This window comes from Callorhinus ursinus, unplaced genomic scaffold, assembly GCF_003265705.2.
Source record: "Callorhinus ursinus isolate GAN/ISIS: 27379988/994484 unplaced genomic scaffold, GSC_fseal_2.0 scaffold22, whole genome shotgun sequence".
NCBI classification, from domain to species: domain Eukaryota; kingdom Metazoa; phylum Chordata; class Mammalia; order Carnivora; family Otariidae; genus Callorhinus; species Callorhinus ursinus.
In genome coordinates this window covers 13,112,396-13,129,447 of record NW_027397084.1, presented here as the reverse complement: position 1 = coordinate 13,129,447, position 17,052 = coordinate 13,112,396, and the positions used below count along the sequence as shown (strand labels likewise).

Genomic DNA, 17,052 nt, shown 5'->3' with positions numbered 1-17,052 from the left:
AAATATCATAAGAAATACAATCTTATGAAAAATTATAGGCCAACAAATTGAACAATCTAATAAGAAAGAGATAAATTCCTAGAAACATCAACCTACCAAGATTGATAATAGACCAATTATTAGTAAGAAGATTGAATTAGTAATCAAACACCTCCCAACAGACAAAAGACAAGTACTAGATGGCTTCACTGGTGAGTTCTATCAATCACTTAAAGAAGAAATCATACCAATTCCTCCCAAATTTTTCCAAAAAAATCAAAGAGGAAGGAACACTTCTAAATTTACTTCATGAAGCTAGCATTACCCTAATACTAAAACCAGACAAGAACACCATAAGAAAAGAAAATTACAGGCCAATATCTCTGATAAATATAGAAAAAAAAAAAGGAAAGAAAGAAACTTGGGTTGGAAAACCAAGTTAAGAAAAATAAAATTCAGCATGCCAACTGCAATAGTAAATATAAGAACAGAGGGTTATCAAACAAAGAAGAGGGAATGAATTCTCTACCAATGTTTGTTCTTTTATGAAGGGGTTGCAATTTATATCATGAATAAAAGCTGTAGGATTATTCTGGTCTATGTAAACAAGGGAGAGAGCTCAGAGAGAATGAATACCTGTTGTTTATTTTTTAATGAGAAAAAGGTACGTTCTGGGGAAAGAAAGAAGTTTGGCTTGGCTATAGCATAGTGTGAAAGGAGGAAGAAAAGGGGGTAGGAAAGGACGGTGGGCAAGACTGTTATGAGATCTTACATACTACATTAAAGAGTCAGGTCATTTTCTACCAGTGTGTAGAATTTTCAGAGGTTGTAACATGTAAGCAACATCAAGAAAGTGTGTTTTGGGGAAGAATACTGGGTTTTAAAGTGGAAAATAGAACAGGATGGAAAAAAAAAATCAATGAAGACCAAGTAGGGGTTTATTACAACAGACTATAAATCAGAATATAAAAAATTAAAATACATCAACAGTAAAAGGAATGGGAAGGAGGAAGTACATTTAAGCAGCATTTGGGAAGTACAATTTACAAGACTCAGTGACTGGAAGACTATAAAAGGGAGAGGAAGTGAGAAAGGAACCAAAGTATACTAGTGACTTCTTCTTGAGGTTATATGCTAATGATGAGGCTAACAATAGATAAAAATAGGAGGAAAAGGCATTTGGGTAAGAAAGACATGGGAAAGCTTAATTCTGGCATTTTATCCCTTTGGAAGATCTTGGCATAGCTCTTAAGAAGACAATGGTATATACTAACTCAGAGCCTGAAGAAAAACATGGTCTAGCCGAGAGGATTCAGAAGTCATTAACACACACAAGTGGGCACTGATGCTGAATGGCTCATATCACTCAGAAATTGATAGAAAGGAGACCTGAGTCCAAAATCCTGTGGACCATCAATATTTGAAGAACGTGTGGAAGAAAATGATTCTGCCGACCACAGTGAGAAAGAACTATGAGAGAGACAGGACAGAGTAATGTCACAAGTGAATTTTTATCAGAGAATTGAGAGGAAAGGTGTTCCAGTCAAGATCTGCTGCTGTTCAGTTTTCCCAGACATGATACATGACTATGTTTTATTCCTTTCTGAAGGGACTGATAATTACATAAAACCAATACAAGCCTAGATGTAACAAAAACTGTCAATGTCTGAGTCCATACTGCTTGAGCTTGGCTTAAACTGTATCACAGGATAGTAAGAGTGAAGCTGTTTGGCAGATTGACTGGCCCCAGGCTACCTGGGTTCACAGGCTCGCTCCACCCACTATGCAGAAGCGATCCTGGGTGCGTACTTCCCTCTCTTCAGGTCTCCTCCCACATTAAACGATGTCATTGTTTTCCATCCCCATACAATTAAAGTGTGGATTAAATGAGATGTTAAATGCCAAACATTAAAAAAGAGCTGGCACAAAGTATATGCATTGAATAAATGTTAGCTGTTATTATAAACAAAATGTTCTTTAGCTTGGCTAGGATCTCCCAAGGTGATATCAGTCAAACATACGATTCCAAATAAGACCAAAAAAAAAAAAAAAAAGGAAAAGAAATAGAAAGCCTTTGTTAAGCAAGTCAATAGGTTTCTGGCAAACCCTCCTTTTGAACTAATCATCCTGTTTTTAACCTTGCATTGGGAAAGGCTGCAACATTTGGGATGACAGTGTCAATAGGAGGGCCCAAATGCTGGGTCTGTGTCTTCCGAAATAATCACAGAAACCGGATAATTTTATTCTGCCTTGTAAGGAAAAATGCCAAAGAAGACTTGGTAGATAAAAATGGCAGAGTATCTAAACTAAAAAACCAAATGTCTGCAACATACTATAAGAAGTCAAGAAAGCCAAACTCATCAAGTTGTGCACATTAAATATGTATGTACAGTTTTTGTATATCAATACCTCAATAAAGCTGTTTTTTTTTTAAAGGGAATTTGAGAGATGTACTTTTGAGCTATTTAGCACATCCGTTTATTTGATGGTAATTAATAAATACTGGAAACTGCTATTTTACTGACTTAAGTAATTTTAAAGTGGCACATTTTGCCTAATAGAACTCCTTCTGATTATTTAGAAATAATAGTTTTTATACAGAACATTTTACATATAATGCAAGGACCTCTTTATTCATCTCTCTACCTTCCTACCTACCTACCTATCTAATCTATCACCTGCCTCTACTTATTTATTAAATTATGCCCAAGTTCTGAGATGTTATAGGAATAGATGTGCATTTCAAAATGTCATCTTCTTACCTCAAAATATTCTTTCTGTTGACCACTTTTAATGGGCTTGAATCATAGGTGTTTCCTTGAATAGGAGTAATGTGGATGACTCAGAATTATGGGTCTGGTAATACACACAGCTGGAAAAATATAATTATTAAATCTTGGTGTGTCCAATTTAGCTCAGTGCCACTTCTTTAATTTAAAAAATAAAACATCAAATACCTGGAGAACTATGCTGCAAAAAACAAGAAAAATGACACATTCACCGTCCATCAACTTTTTATACATTGAGGTTTGTAAAATTCCTTGACACACAGGTTTTGTTTAAATAAATAAACCTGCCATTAATGTCACTGAAAACAAATTAAATAGTGAACTGAAATATACTCTAAAACATGCCATCATTTCTCTTAAAAATTCTTTCTTTGTTAAATTATTTAAGATGTAATGAAAATAAATCTCACAATTTTCCTTTATGTATTTTTTTTATATTTATTTACTCTTTAACCACACTGGACTTTTGTGTCCTTTCTTTGATGATTATATTATGACATAATTTACAATTTGTTTACAATATATTTCCCTTTTCTTATTATTTTGTTCCCTTTAAATTATGAAGAAAATTCTTTTACATATTTTATATGATTTTTGATAGCTTTTACCCTTGTTTTTTGGCAAGTTTCTTTGTACACATCTCAAATTTGTGACATTCTAAAGAGGTATGTATAAGTTAATAGTTATCACTAATTTCTTATCTGTTAGAACAATTTTTTACTTCCTGACTTATTTCTCTAATTTCTGTCTACTAGTGGTTGTTTAGGAATAGCTGTTACAGATTTTTAAACATCCAACATCTTGATCCAAACTTCTCATAAACTATTTTATCCGTTTGAATTTTATCTTCTTTTAGAGAAATAATAACCTGTTCTACAGAAATAGTTTTTGCAAAAGTCATATTCTTTAAACAAAATCAGTATACTTGTTAGCAATTGGAGCACAGTATGACATAATATGTAGAGAATTAGACTGGAATTCAGGAGTATTTCCTTCTCCTGCCTTCACGTTGTAAATGTAGGTTATATGCTTCTCTTTACTAGTTTTCTCATATTTCTGTCACAGTGCCCAACACTTGATAAGCAACCAATAACACTTGCTGAATAAATGGGCACTTACTAAACAACTAGTGACAGAAGGGGCAGAACTGTAACCCACATGGATCCATCTCCTAAAACCTCCTTTCCTCTATGCCTCTAATCCCTGTCAGGACAGATACACTGGTATCTGATTTAAAAGAGCACATTCCAGGATGCCTGGGTGGTTCAGTGGGTTAAGCGTCTGCCTTTGGCTTAGGTCATGATACCAGGGTCCTAGGATCAAGTCCCGCATCAGGCTCCTTGCTCAGCAGGGAGCCTGCTTCTCCCTCTGCCTGCTTTACCCTTAGGTGCCTTTCTCAGTATGTGTGCCATTTACCTCAACAAAAAGTAAAAAATGGGGGCACCTGGGTGGCTCAGTCAGCTAAGTGTCCACCTTCGGTTCAGGTCATGGTCCCAGGGTCCTGGGATCGAGCCCCGCATCGGGCTCCCTGCTCAGCAGGGAGGCTGCTTCTCCCTCTGCCTGCTGCCCTCCCTGCTTGTTCGCTCTTTCTCCCTCTCTGACAAATAAAATCTTTAATAACATAAAATAGCACATTCCTTGTGAGTATACATCTGCAAGACTATACTGACATACTTTTTCTAGGCAACTCTGAGTCCAGAGGAGAAAAGAAGTGAGGTTAAAATTGTAAGACATGGGTCAGTTCCCTTGTTCCACAATGTGCTTTTGCATATGTGTTTCAATTTCTGCTCCATAAATGAGGCTAGCTCTCTCACAGTATGTGCGTCTGTGTGTGTCCATGTTTTTTTTTTAACACATAATATATAAAAAGCATTTTGTCAAATCTAGATCTCTATAAATACGAGTTGTGATCACAAATAACGTGTTGTGACGTTATCCAAAAAAGACCTGATGGGAAGGAAGGCGACGTTCTTGAAAATGGCTTTCTTTGTTTTCCCTTCCTCACCTCTATCGTCTGCCTCTTCCTGAAGAGAAAGGCTGTTGATTGTGAAGTCATGTCACAGGAAACCGTGGCGAGAAGATCTGAGTGAGGAGCTTTGAGAAAGGACTGAATCAAATTATGAGGGAGCAATTAGTCAAATACAGAGCAAGGGGGCTCTCTGATAGATGAAAACTCTTCAGAAACAAGCCTAAACTCCTTAACCAGGCATGTCAGCTTGTTCATAGGCCTCAATATTTTCAATACAATGAGAAAGAAAAAGGAGAATAGACAAGTAAGCTGGATGAAAGGATGGAGACTTTGGGGGAAACATCATGTTGCTTCTCCTGCCACTCAGAAAGAGATTAAATTCCACAAACATCAGGAGCACCACTTCATTATGCTTTGTGGTTTGTCTGAACAAGAGGCCAGGTTCCCTGGGCATACACAGATGTCGCAGTGTCCTGAGAAACAGTTATAATCTTCAATATAGTCAGTTAAACCACCATGGCTCCATTTCATAATGATAACAATGACATTTCACAGAGATATTTCTGACAAGTGACCCCGCCAGCTTTAAGGATTTCAGGTTGGTCAATTTTATGCCACCTGAATTTCAAAGAAAAGCTCTCTTTCTAAAAAAAAAAAATCGTAAATGATCATCTTTAGATTCCACTTAATTTACCTGGCGTACAACTGGATTTAGTTGCAGTTCAGAATGATGCTTGGTTCCTCTTTGACCAATTCAGAGGAAACAAACGTCCTTTGCTGAAGTCAAATCAGGACAGATAATTATGCATAACAATACCCAGCACTTGTAAAGTACCATGCTTTGAAGTTTATGGTTTTCTCAGTGTTTTCAATGTACATTATCTCCTTTGATCCTGCCCCCATTACATGCAGAGGGGAAGTCATGTATCGTTCTATTTTACTGATAAGTGGAACTGAGACTTTACAGATTTCACAATTGTCAACTTCGTCAAGGAGTACTAAACCAGTAACCAGTCACAAAATTCAGCCATATCAGAATTGGGCTTCCAGTCTTTAACTTTGTATATTAATTTGCTCCCTAATGAGAATCATGACATGTATTTGCTATGTGAAGGTGGGCTTCTGGTTTGCTGCAGATGTCCCAAGTGGTTTCCCTATTTGCACACTAATCCTTTGTGGGCTAGTCTCCACACTGTGGCCAGGGAAATCCTTAAAACACAGATTTAATCACGTCCCTCTCTCCTACCCCAGAACCTCCAATAGCTGCCATGATTTCTAAAAGCGAATCTACAATTCTCATTCTGACCTTTGAAGCCCTCCAGGACCTAGCTTCAGGGACCTTTCTTTTAATTCCTCATGCCAAGGCAGCCACATTTGCTTCTTTCCCAAAGACACTAATGGCACTCTAACCTTGGGCTTTTGTATGCAATACTCTCCTTCCAAATTTACCCCTCCAATTCTGTATGGTTGATTTAGGTCTCTGTTTACTCTCAACTCCTCAGAGAGACCCTCTATCTCTAAAGAGTACGCCACATCCACAGTCACCATCTATGTCCTTACCATCTATATTCCTAGCACCTGGAAGAGTGCCTACCAATAGTAAATCTCAGCAAATTATGTGTTAAATAAAAAAAAATAATAAATGAATGGATGAATCCAGTTGAGAGGGAAGAGATATGGCAAGGTTGGGTTTTTGTCCACGGTAGGCTGTTCATACGGAAATATTCATAAGTATACTAGAGATGTGAGTAACTACCTGCTTTGGAAGCACTTTTTTTTTTTTTGTAAGATTTTATTTATTTATTTGACAGAGAGAGAGAGAGAGAGAGCACAAGTAGGAAGAGCAGCAGGCAGAGGGAGAGGGAGAAGCAGGATCTCACTGAGCAGGGAGCCCAACATGGGGCTCGATCCCAGGACCCTGGGATCATGACCTGAGCTGAAGGCAGCTGCTTAACAAATTGAGCCACCCAGGCACCCTGGAAGCACTTTCTTTCCAAGAGATTTCTAATCCTCTGGTTATTTAGGCAGTTTAAAATGGCACATATTAAAATTCTGGCTCTAAAAATAGTTTAAAGATGAGGATTATAGTTCAGAAGAAATTAGTTCATATAAATAGTGTTTATAACCAAAAAGCACAGTTTTTCAACATCTGTTCTTCAACCCACTAGCTTGAACTAAAATACTAACACCATGGTAGCAAAGGCACACTTTGCAACACTGACCACATAGTTTATCCATTAGAAATTCAATTTTAATTATTAGTTCCTTCATTTATTGAACGTATTCACTTATTTGATCAAGTTCACCTCTACAGTTTAAATTGCAGCATTTCACCCACATACATTTTATTTAAAGGAGCACATGTTACTTGCGGGAGACAAATACGTAATCCTCCTTAAAGTGGATTAAGCCTCATTATATTGAACACATGGAATATCTTTCTAGGCAAATGCTTTAGGAAAAAAAATTATCTTTTCAGCATGCATGAAAACTTAAAGCTTTTTCTTTTTTTCCTACACACATGCTATTTCACGGATTTAGAAAAAAAAAGTTCTAAAAATGATCATTGCTTCTAACCATAAAATGAGCTCTAAGTTTCTTGTACCTGCATAGAGGAAGGAAGAAGAGAGTATACCATGCTTAGATCATTGGCAATAAGAAGGAAAGGAAGAAAATTCCGAGCAAAAAGTTCCGCTCACCACATTCTTAATGGTCCGACCCTGGCTCTTATGTCACAGAATTTGGTCTTTCGTTTCCTCTATATCAACCCAACAAATTTTCAATAGCATCTAAGTTTGATTTTAGTGCTTTACAGCCTAGGGACTGCTGTCACAAAAAACTGTCCCATGGGTTCTTCACAATTACCCAGTAAAGCAGGTGTTAATATTTATACCTTTTTTACATTCAATAAGCCTGAGGCTCAATGAATGGTTTAATCAAAAACCAAAGCAAGGGCATTTGACTCTGCAGCTCATTCTTTTTCCATTAAATCATGCTGTTTCTTTGATTTCTAAGATATAAAATTGCTCTGGTCATTTACCTAGCTATTCTCTCAAGCTTTCTGAGTTCAGAGCAATATTGAATGATATTCAATAATCCTTCCCCATAATTGTCAGAGACTTCTAGCTATAAAAAATATCACAGCTCTACGTCTCTGAAGTAATAGAGTAGATCTTGGGAGTTTTTAATGTCTTGACACCAGGAAAAAAATAAATTAACAAGTAAATCTGCTGCTATACTTATTCTTTTTCTCTGTTTGACATTAAGTTGGACCCACCTAAAATCTCAGTTCCTAAACAAGGATTGACAGTAATCTCAGGTCAATACAGGTGGTTGTTTTCACAGAGTGTAAGGAATGTTTTAGTTGCCCGCCTTTCAGGCTGTTGGCACTTTAAATGTGGCTAGCATACATGATGTGTTTTGGGTTTAATTTAAAAGGGTATTATCTTTTGATTCTGTCATTTATAGAAATAGAAATTGCAAGACTGTTGAATCACAGATCTGTACCTCTGAAACAAATAATGCAATATATGTTAAGAAAAAAAAAGAAGAAGAAGATAGCAGGAGGGGAAGAATGAAGGGGAGTAAGTCGGAGGGGGAGACGAACCATGAGAGACGATGGACTCTGAAAAACAAACTGAGGGTTCTAGAGGGGAGGGGGTTGGGGGGATGGGTTAGCCTGGTGATGGGTATTAAAGAAGGCACATTCTGCATGGAGCACTGGGTGTTATGCACAAACAATGAATCATGGAACACTACATCAAAAATTAATGATGTATGCTGATTAACATAACAATAAAATTTTAAAGTGAAAAAAAAGAAATTACAGAAAGCCCTGGTAAAGGAAATTATTTCATAATTGTTTTATTTATTTATTTATTTATTTGTAAGAGTGAGAGAGAGCGTGCACAGTAGGGGGAAGCACACAGAGGGAGAAGCAGGCTTCCTGGTGAGCAGGGAGCCCAATGCGGGACTCAATCTGAGGACCCTGGGATCATGATCTGAGCCGAAGGCAGATGCTTAACCAACTGAGCCACCCAGGTGTCCCTCATAATTGTTTTAATGCTCATTTTCCTACCTGTGAATATTACTTATCCAAAGTCACCATATCAGAAGACTTCTAGTACTTAGTCATATCCAATTCTCTTCCCCTTCTGGACTCACACAAGGCTGAGACTTCCTACCATATCACTATTTTTGGGTAATGGTTTGTGAGAAGAAATGATGAAGTATTTAATTGCTGGTCTGAGACCCTTCAGTGCTCTTTCCCATGCCTCAGCAACTAAGGAGACATCAAGTTCCAGATGGTGTAGCTGCAAGATGGGGAAGCTTTATAACCAGGATCCCCATGTGGAGAAGCACACTCTGCCAAACCATGAGAGCAATGTAAGCTAGAGTGAGAAACTTTTCTGGGGTAAGCTACTGAGATTTGGGGCTGTTTTGTTACTGCCTATCCTAATTAAAAATCCTAAGAGTCAAAAGAGCAAAGGAATTGGATTCAGAAGATCTGGATGACACCCAACTTAATAACTTTGTCAACTTGCGTAAGTCACTTAAATTTGTTGAGTTTCAAATGCTTCCTTTCTAAGATAGAGATGATAAAAATATTCTCTATCTACTTGAAAGAGTGACTATGAAGACCAAATTGCATAGTGTAGGTTGAGTCACTCTACAATTTATATTCATAAATGTGGCATTTTTTTTTACTTCTTTGATATTGTGATTTTCTGATTAAGGGAACTTCTTTCCTCATCTCCTACATTCCATGTCCATGGAAAAAGTAGACAAGAAGACCAAATTTAGGGTGTAGGAGTGAAGAGGATGCCACTCTTTGTTTGTTTTAATCTATTATTATAGGCATACTGTGGCTCCGGTAATTAAATTCAAGATTTCTTAGAATCAGGTATTTCAGATTCAAGTTCACGTCCATGACATCCAGCTCTATCAAATTTGTCTGTGTGTTTTTCCACTTTAGCTTCAAGCATCAGAAAACTAAGATACCATCTTTAAAGGTGCAATGTAGAGTACAAAGTAAACTATGGGTTCAGAGAGCATCAAACCAGTTTCTATTATTTCTTAGATTCTTTTTCTTAATGCTTTAAAATATCTGTTTAGCAGAAAAAATATGGAACATTTAATGAATTTGTGTGTCACCCTTGTGCAGGGGCCGTCGTAATCTTCTCTGTATCATTCCAATTTTAGTATATGTGCTGCCAAAGTGAGCACTATTTCTTGGATTCTTAAATCTGATTACCCAGTCCAACAAAAAAAGACCAGCAAAGCCAGTAGGCATTCATTGGACATCTCTTTTACTGATTGGGCACAACAGAGGAGAGAAACCAACATACAATTAACTTTCTACATTTTGAGCTATGAAATTTGCCCATGTTTTGTTTCCTCCCCACATAAAAGATGATGGGGCTATGGTGTGACTCTTCAAGTTATCACCTGATCTCTCCACTGAGTAAGCAAAACAGTGCAGTCATTAGAGAGACACTCTAGGGAGTGACTGAAAGTGGGCTCTCTGAAGCCAGACTGAGTTCCAGCTTCACAGCTAAGTTACTCTGAGCATACAACTTCTTTATGCCCCAGTTTTTTTTCCATAAAGGGGATATAGTAATAGCACATAATTTACACAGCAGTTTTAAAAGTTAGTGAGCTAATATATGTAGTGTTTAGAAAAAGGCCCATGACCTAGTGAACACTGTCTGGCTTATTTAATACTGTCTCCTTGTAATCAAACTCCAAGCTATTCTAACACAATTTGAAGGAATGGGATGCTCTAAAAGATGGGGGTAGTTTGTGGGAAGAGAGAAAACTGAGTTTTTTTTAGCAATTTTAATGAATATGCTGAAGCAACAGAAGATGAGTAAAGAGGCTGTTATGAACATTTTATGATCTCATGATTCACTAGAGGTCTATAGAACTCTTCAACTTCTTGGGCCCCAATCTGTGTTTCTTTCTTTGGAACATCACATTTAAGTGAACCAGCTATGGTTTATATCTAAACTGAAGTGTAATCTGCCACAAAATTATCCCTTCTTATTTCTGATAAAAGACTTTTTTCTGGTTGCTCAAACATAAGAACTCAATATGATTTTGGGTGTTTTGGTTTGTTTGGTTGTTTTTTTTGTTTTGGTTTGGCTTTTGTTTATTCGTTTCATCTTACACCTGTGTTTCTCTCTTCTAAACCCAAACAGTAGCCAAAACTGGTCAAATATTGTCACCATAGAGTCTTTCCCACTCCCTTTCTATTGCCATTTCACAAATCCAGACCCTTATCTTCTACTGCCTCAGTGCTCTCTCTGCTACCAATAGGCTTCACCTCCCCTTTGCTAGAGTGGATAGAAGAGCTGGTTTTCATATTTCTTTCCAAGGATACAGATTTGAGAAAATAGCCACTTGGGTTCACTTCTACCACTAATTATTAAATTATTAAATTATTTAAGGAATAAATCATTAAAGTAACCAAGGGGTAGTTTTTTTTCCTAATATGGTAAGCCACATATAAATTTAAAATAGCAATGACCAATTTTATGTATGATATATATAAATTGATTGGGCACACATGCATACACACATATACACATACATATACATGTGTATACATACAAAACACGGCATTGCACGCTCTCTCTATATATATATGTATATACATATAAATAAATGTCTTTCTTCTTATAAGGTACAATGATTCTTCACCAATAGATATCCATGCTAGCATGAAAATAGATGTTAGTCCTGAGTTCAGATCCAATAAGAAAGTCTTCACTTTCCGATTACTATGTAAGAATTGAAGAAAACTTTGAAATGGATATCATATTTTTACTTTGGACATTTGTTAGTTGACTTGATGCATACCCTTTCTGAATTTTGTAAGGCCTCCATAGTACGTACACACACACACACACACACACTTATGGAAAGCAAACAAGTGGGAGGAATATGCTTGTCAGTTTCAATTTTGTATACATAAAAATGCATGAGAGAAGGGACTGAAAACATAGGAGCAAAAAGACAAGAAATGTCAAGATTGATAGGTTATGCCAAGGGAAGAAATTTACTCTAAAAATAAGTCCTACCATTTAACCTACTGGTGTTAATTTGATTTTATACTCAACACGAATATGTTGTGTCTATCAGCGATTAATTCTAGATTGTTATTCTACCAAGCTAAGATTTGTGTTTTTCAGTGGAGCTCAGCATTTCAACGCTCTTAATCTGACTGTCGTTCAGGACAGTTTTCAAAGAATTGTATGAATGTAACTGAACAACACACTATTTTGTCCCCTATTGTTGCCCAAAGGCTCCTGTACCTTCAAAGCTATAGTCATAATAGATGTGTTGTTTCCAGGTGAAAAACTTTCTCCCCCTTAAAGGATAACTCTTGAAAATCAACCTCAAGCACACATAAAACAATATATTCCAAACACGTTTGTTTCCCCTCATGATTTGCAGGTTGAACACAAATGAGAGAAAAATGGAGTTGGTCTGCAGCAGAGCTCCACTGCCCCCTTCCACTGCCCCTCAATCATTTCTTCCTTCCCTCAGACCTGACACCTGACTCCAGCCTGTAATAGGTGTCCTACTGGAGTACATCATCTTCCAATGACTGTTCACGTGTAATTTTCCCAGCAATATTTAATTTGAATGTGCTGCACTCCCTCTTCTTCCCTGTTCTTGATGCCAACCATTTAGCATCTCTTGTTAACCCATTCCAAGGACAGCGTGCACAGTGTATCAGTATTCCCGTTTTCTGTGCCCAAAGCACATATAATCAACAACCACATTCTTTCCCACTGAATCTAGACAGCTCTAGAATTCTTATCCCCATTGCACTTCAGATAGTCTTCAGCAGTCAATCATGGCTAAAACCTACTTGCTGCTCCTAGGTTACTCATTCTCATTTAAAATACGTGTATTGTAAAAGAGTACAGGAGAAACAATGATGGGTCTCAAGTTTATTTTTATGAGTATTCCTTATTAAATCAACTATATATGTGTACGTGTGTGTGTGTATATGTAATATATAATTATTTTATACAAACTCATCCTCATGGACAGGCATTGACTTATGTGCATGTTTACTCAAAAATATTATGAAATGAAAATGCTATGATTGTTAATTTTATTAAAGAGATATCTATATACTTTTTAAATAGCCACAAATACAGGTGCAAGTTATGTTACTTTTTTAGTTTACAGAAAAACACTGTCAGAGTATGGATTTAAGGCAACATTCTTTATGTTCCCCAAATGCATTGTACTCAGCTTGATTATAACACTTGCCACATTGTTTTGTAATTGCTTTCTTTCCTGTCTCACTGACTAGCTCCTTGGAAGCAGGAGAGCCTCCCTTCTCTCTACACTGTTAGCACACCGAATTTTCACATAGTATTGGTGTGGCGAATGTTTATAGGATAAATAACTGATTGAATGAGATATTTTTTAATCAATAGTCTTTTATTACTAAATAGTCTTATATTACTCTGCAGTCATATACTCTGCAGCACTTCCAAAGCATTTTAACTTTCTAATCCCAGGGAAATGTTGTGCAATGACTATTTTCAAATTTATATTTCACCTTAAGAAAATTCCCCTCTTTTTTTGCTTGTTAAAATACTACATATTACACAAACTGACCTGCATTTGTTCTTTTAATCAGTTGATTTAATGTTACTAATTAGTTTAAATGGTGAAATTATTATTTAAAAGCTATAGTCCTTAAAACTGTATGAGTAATTATATTGATGTAGGAGGCTATGAAGGTTTTAATACTCACACAAGAATATGAACTTGAAAGTACCTTTGAAGGAATTAAAAACCAATTTTAAACAAATTGAATCATTTTGGGACTTCTGAGAAGTATTTAGAACCTGAATTTTTTAAATATTTTATTTTTAAAAATAAATTACATTCATTCTTCTCTTTACAACCCGAATATATTCCCCTAACAGAAAATATCTGAAAAGTCAGAATCTTACAAAAGGTGAATTACTAGGTATTTATTTTCAATCACGAGAATATATGTAAAATAACTTACAGGCCACCCTTAAAGGTGTAGATTTCCTGATCATATGAAAGTAGAGATTTTTAAACGCAGAAAATGCTGACATACCGTTAGATATATTTGAAACTATCCCTTAAACCTTATTGATTAATGGCATGGTGCTAGTTTCTTCAAGTAATCCCACTTCTTCTGAATCCTCAGCTTAAACTCACCACTTGGAATTTTAGTTTGCATTTTAATTGTGACCTATCACTAGTCCTTTCCTGTTCCTCCTTCAGGACCCAGACTTCGTTAAATCCTAATGGTTAGGATTAAACCCTACTTGAGTCTAACTCTGTTTGACACTTAAAATGGTTTTGAAAAATTAGTAAGACATAATCAAATGAAGACACTGGGCATGAAACCCTATGATGGGTCCAGGAAAATATATGTGGATTGGTGTTATGAAAATACAAAGTGAGGGAAAAGGAGTAAAACTAGATGTGGGTAAGTAGATTAATGAGTTAAAGAGAACTTGCTCACAAAGACAACTTGCATGGGAGTCTGAATGCCATCTTGCAGGAAAAATGGAACAACTGAAGAATATTGGCTGAGAAAGATGCAGGACACTGACTGGAACTTAGAGGATGAATTTAAGAGCAAAAGGGAGTGGTATGACAAAAACCTGAGAAGTGTCTACTGAATTCATCTAGACAAAGTACTAAAAGAAGAGACAATTGGAATAGAGAGAAAACAGACTGAAAAATGTTTATAAAACATGATACCACATGCCAGGGTATGGAGAGTGAAAGGAAGACACTGTGGCATGACTTTCAGGCTTCTAGTTTTGACAACAAGCAGATTATAGCCCCATTTACAGAGTTTGGCTCATGTGGGGAGGTGTTTCCATTTTGGACATGGTGATTTTGAGATGAGTATGGAATAATCAAGGGGTAATGATTAGCCAACATCATGATACCTGAGTGAGAAAACGCAGGACATGGTGTGGGCTGGAGAGAAATATTAATGAGTCATTAGCATATGAGCAGTTTTCAAACGCAGGAAACTTGAAGCCAGAATTGCATTAACTAGTATCAACAAAGCATGAGTCAAAGATAATTAGGGAACATGGATTTTAAGGGTTAGGCTGACAAAGAGATGACAAAATAAAAACAAAATGAAACCAAAATCAGAGCTGTTGAGAACCATGAAAAAAAGAAAAGTTTTCAGGAATGTGAGGTCAAGAGTGTCAGATGCAGAAGAGAAGCATTGGACTTGAAAGCATGTGTGTGGGACACCTGCATGTATCTTGTCTTTTTTGGATGTTTCCAAATGTCTTTATGGTGATGTTATTCTGTTAAATCAATGATAGGGAGTTCTAGTATGCTATCCTGGTGTAAACCTACCACATCCTACCCGCTCTGCAGATTACAAATAAAAAACCTGTTAAAAAAGTCAAAACACCTACTACCTAGGCACTTTAACAATAAAAACAGGCAGAGTGTGAGGGGGAGTCAACATTTGGAGAAGCAAATGACAAGGGAGTGACTTTTCCATTTTCTTTTCAGGCTTTATCCCACTGGGCAGGCACTAGTCATAGAGTGGCACGGCAGTATGGTGGCTAAAACCTTAACAGAAACTCCAGTTTCTACAAGAGGAACGAGGAAATGACAGTATGCAGAGAACGATTATGACAGGTTCAATTGTTGCATCATTGAAAAGAGCACTTATCTGGGATTCAGAAGACCCAATTCTAATCTGTGTTTCACTAATTTAGTTCTGTTTGATTCAACTCCTTTAAGCAACTATGTTATTCTGCGGGGAAAAAAAAACCGACTAACATGACACTTTCCTGTTTGATGTCTCATAACTGCGATAAATATCAAATATAGCAATGTACTCAAAAGTGCTTTAAAAGATCATAAATTTGTATTTAAATATGTTATTGAGCAGATTTATATTTCTGTTGGTTTAGCATCTCTGGCATTTTTATAATATGGGTCCATATTCCAGACATCATTCAGAGTTAAAGTTCAAATAATTATCATAACTTCGTTTATCTCAGTATATTTAATGCAATTGTTATTTGATCAGCTGACATCATACTGTAAATGGTGTTTTTTCCCTTGTTTCTCTGTATCCTTTATAGGCAATTGTAGATAAAGTCTCCTGGTCTTTGTCAGATGTTTTATTTAAAGCTCCATATCTCATGAGCAAGGAAAACCCATTTAGCAATGATGAGAATCTGTTCTTTTTGGCCTGTGACTTCTTCACACTTTCTTTTTTCCACCTAATTGTGGTTCTGAGAGGTTTGTGAACCAACTTAACCACTTGGAACTCATATCATTTAGACTGTCAGTACCTCCTGTAATTGTGACCTCTGGGTTTCTGAACCAGCAGCACTGGAAGAAGAGCTTGATTTTTTTTCTCTTTACAGTGGTATTTGGAATAATTACTGTTTTGGATATAATCACTTGGAAGCAGATGTCCAGATCTAACTGAATACAGCACTATGAATTCCTTTTAGATCAACTGCATTCTGGGTATTTCAAGAAGAAATAATTTCGACTGTAACCACAGATTCTCCCTTCCCCTTCTTTCTTCTCCTGTTTCCTTTCTCTTTGCCTTTTTCTCTTCTCTTCCTCATGCTTCTCCTCTTTTTCTTCCTCTCGCTCTCTTTTTTCCTCTTTTCACCCCCCACTCTTTCTTCTCTTTTCTCTCTCCCTTTAGAGGTACATTAGCCCCCACTTTTTTTTTGGTTCATTAGCCCCTCTTATTTTATCTTTTTTAAATAAAGGATAAACCATTAAAAGTATTTATTTTCGGGCACCTGGGTGGCTCAGTTGGTTAAGCGTCTGCCTTCGGCTCAGGTCATGATCCCAGAGTCCTGGGATCGAGTCCCGCATAGGGATCCCTGTTCCTTGGGAGCCTGCTTCTCCCTCTGCCTCTCTCTCTCTCTCTGTCTCTCTTTTTCTCTCTGTCTCTCATGAATAAATAAAATCTTTAAAAAAAAAGTACTTATTATCTGTAATTAAATGTAAACACATCAAAGCACTTTCAAGATTATGCAGATTTAAAATCAGTCAGATTTCAAAGGAAAATAATTTGCATTAATTTAAGTCCCATATGTACCAATGAACTACATCTTCTATTCTGTCTGTTTCACTGACCATTTTACATAAATAAAAGAACCTCTGCATCTGAACGATAGGTTTTGGAAGAGGAAAAATCTCAAGTTTCACATAGTACTCCATTGCTCTTCATCTGTATATTTCTATTACCATGTCATTTCTATTGACATGTTGTCAATATTTTCTAAAAGTTAA

The 17,052-nt window shown here is 36.6% G+C and overlaps 1 non-coding gene across 1 annotated transcript; it reads right to left on the bottom strand.

Moving 5' to 3' along the window:
• Nucleotides 1-9,856: 9,856 nt before the first annotated feature.
• LOC112838075 (U6 spliceosomal RNA) lies at nucleotides 9,857-9,963 on the bottom strand. The gene has a single exon (XR_003211876.1). It is a non-coding gene; the product is annotated as a U6 spliceosomal RNA (small nuclear RNA).
• Nucleotides 9,964-17,052: the final 7,089 nt, after the last annotated feature.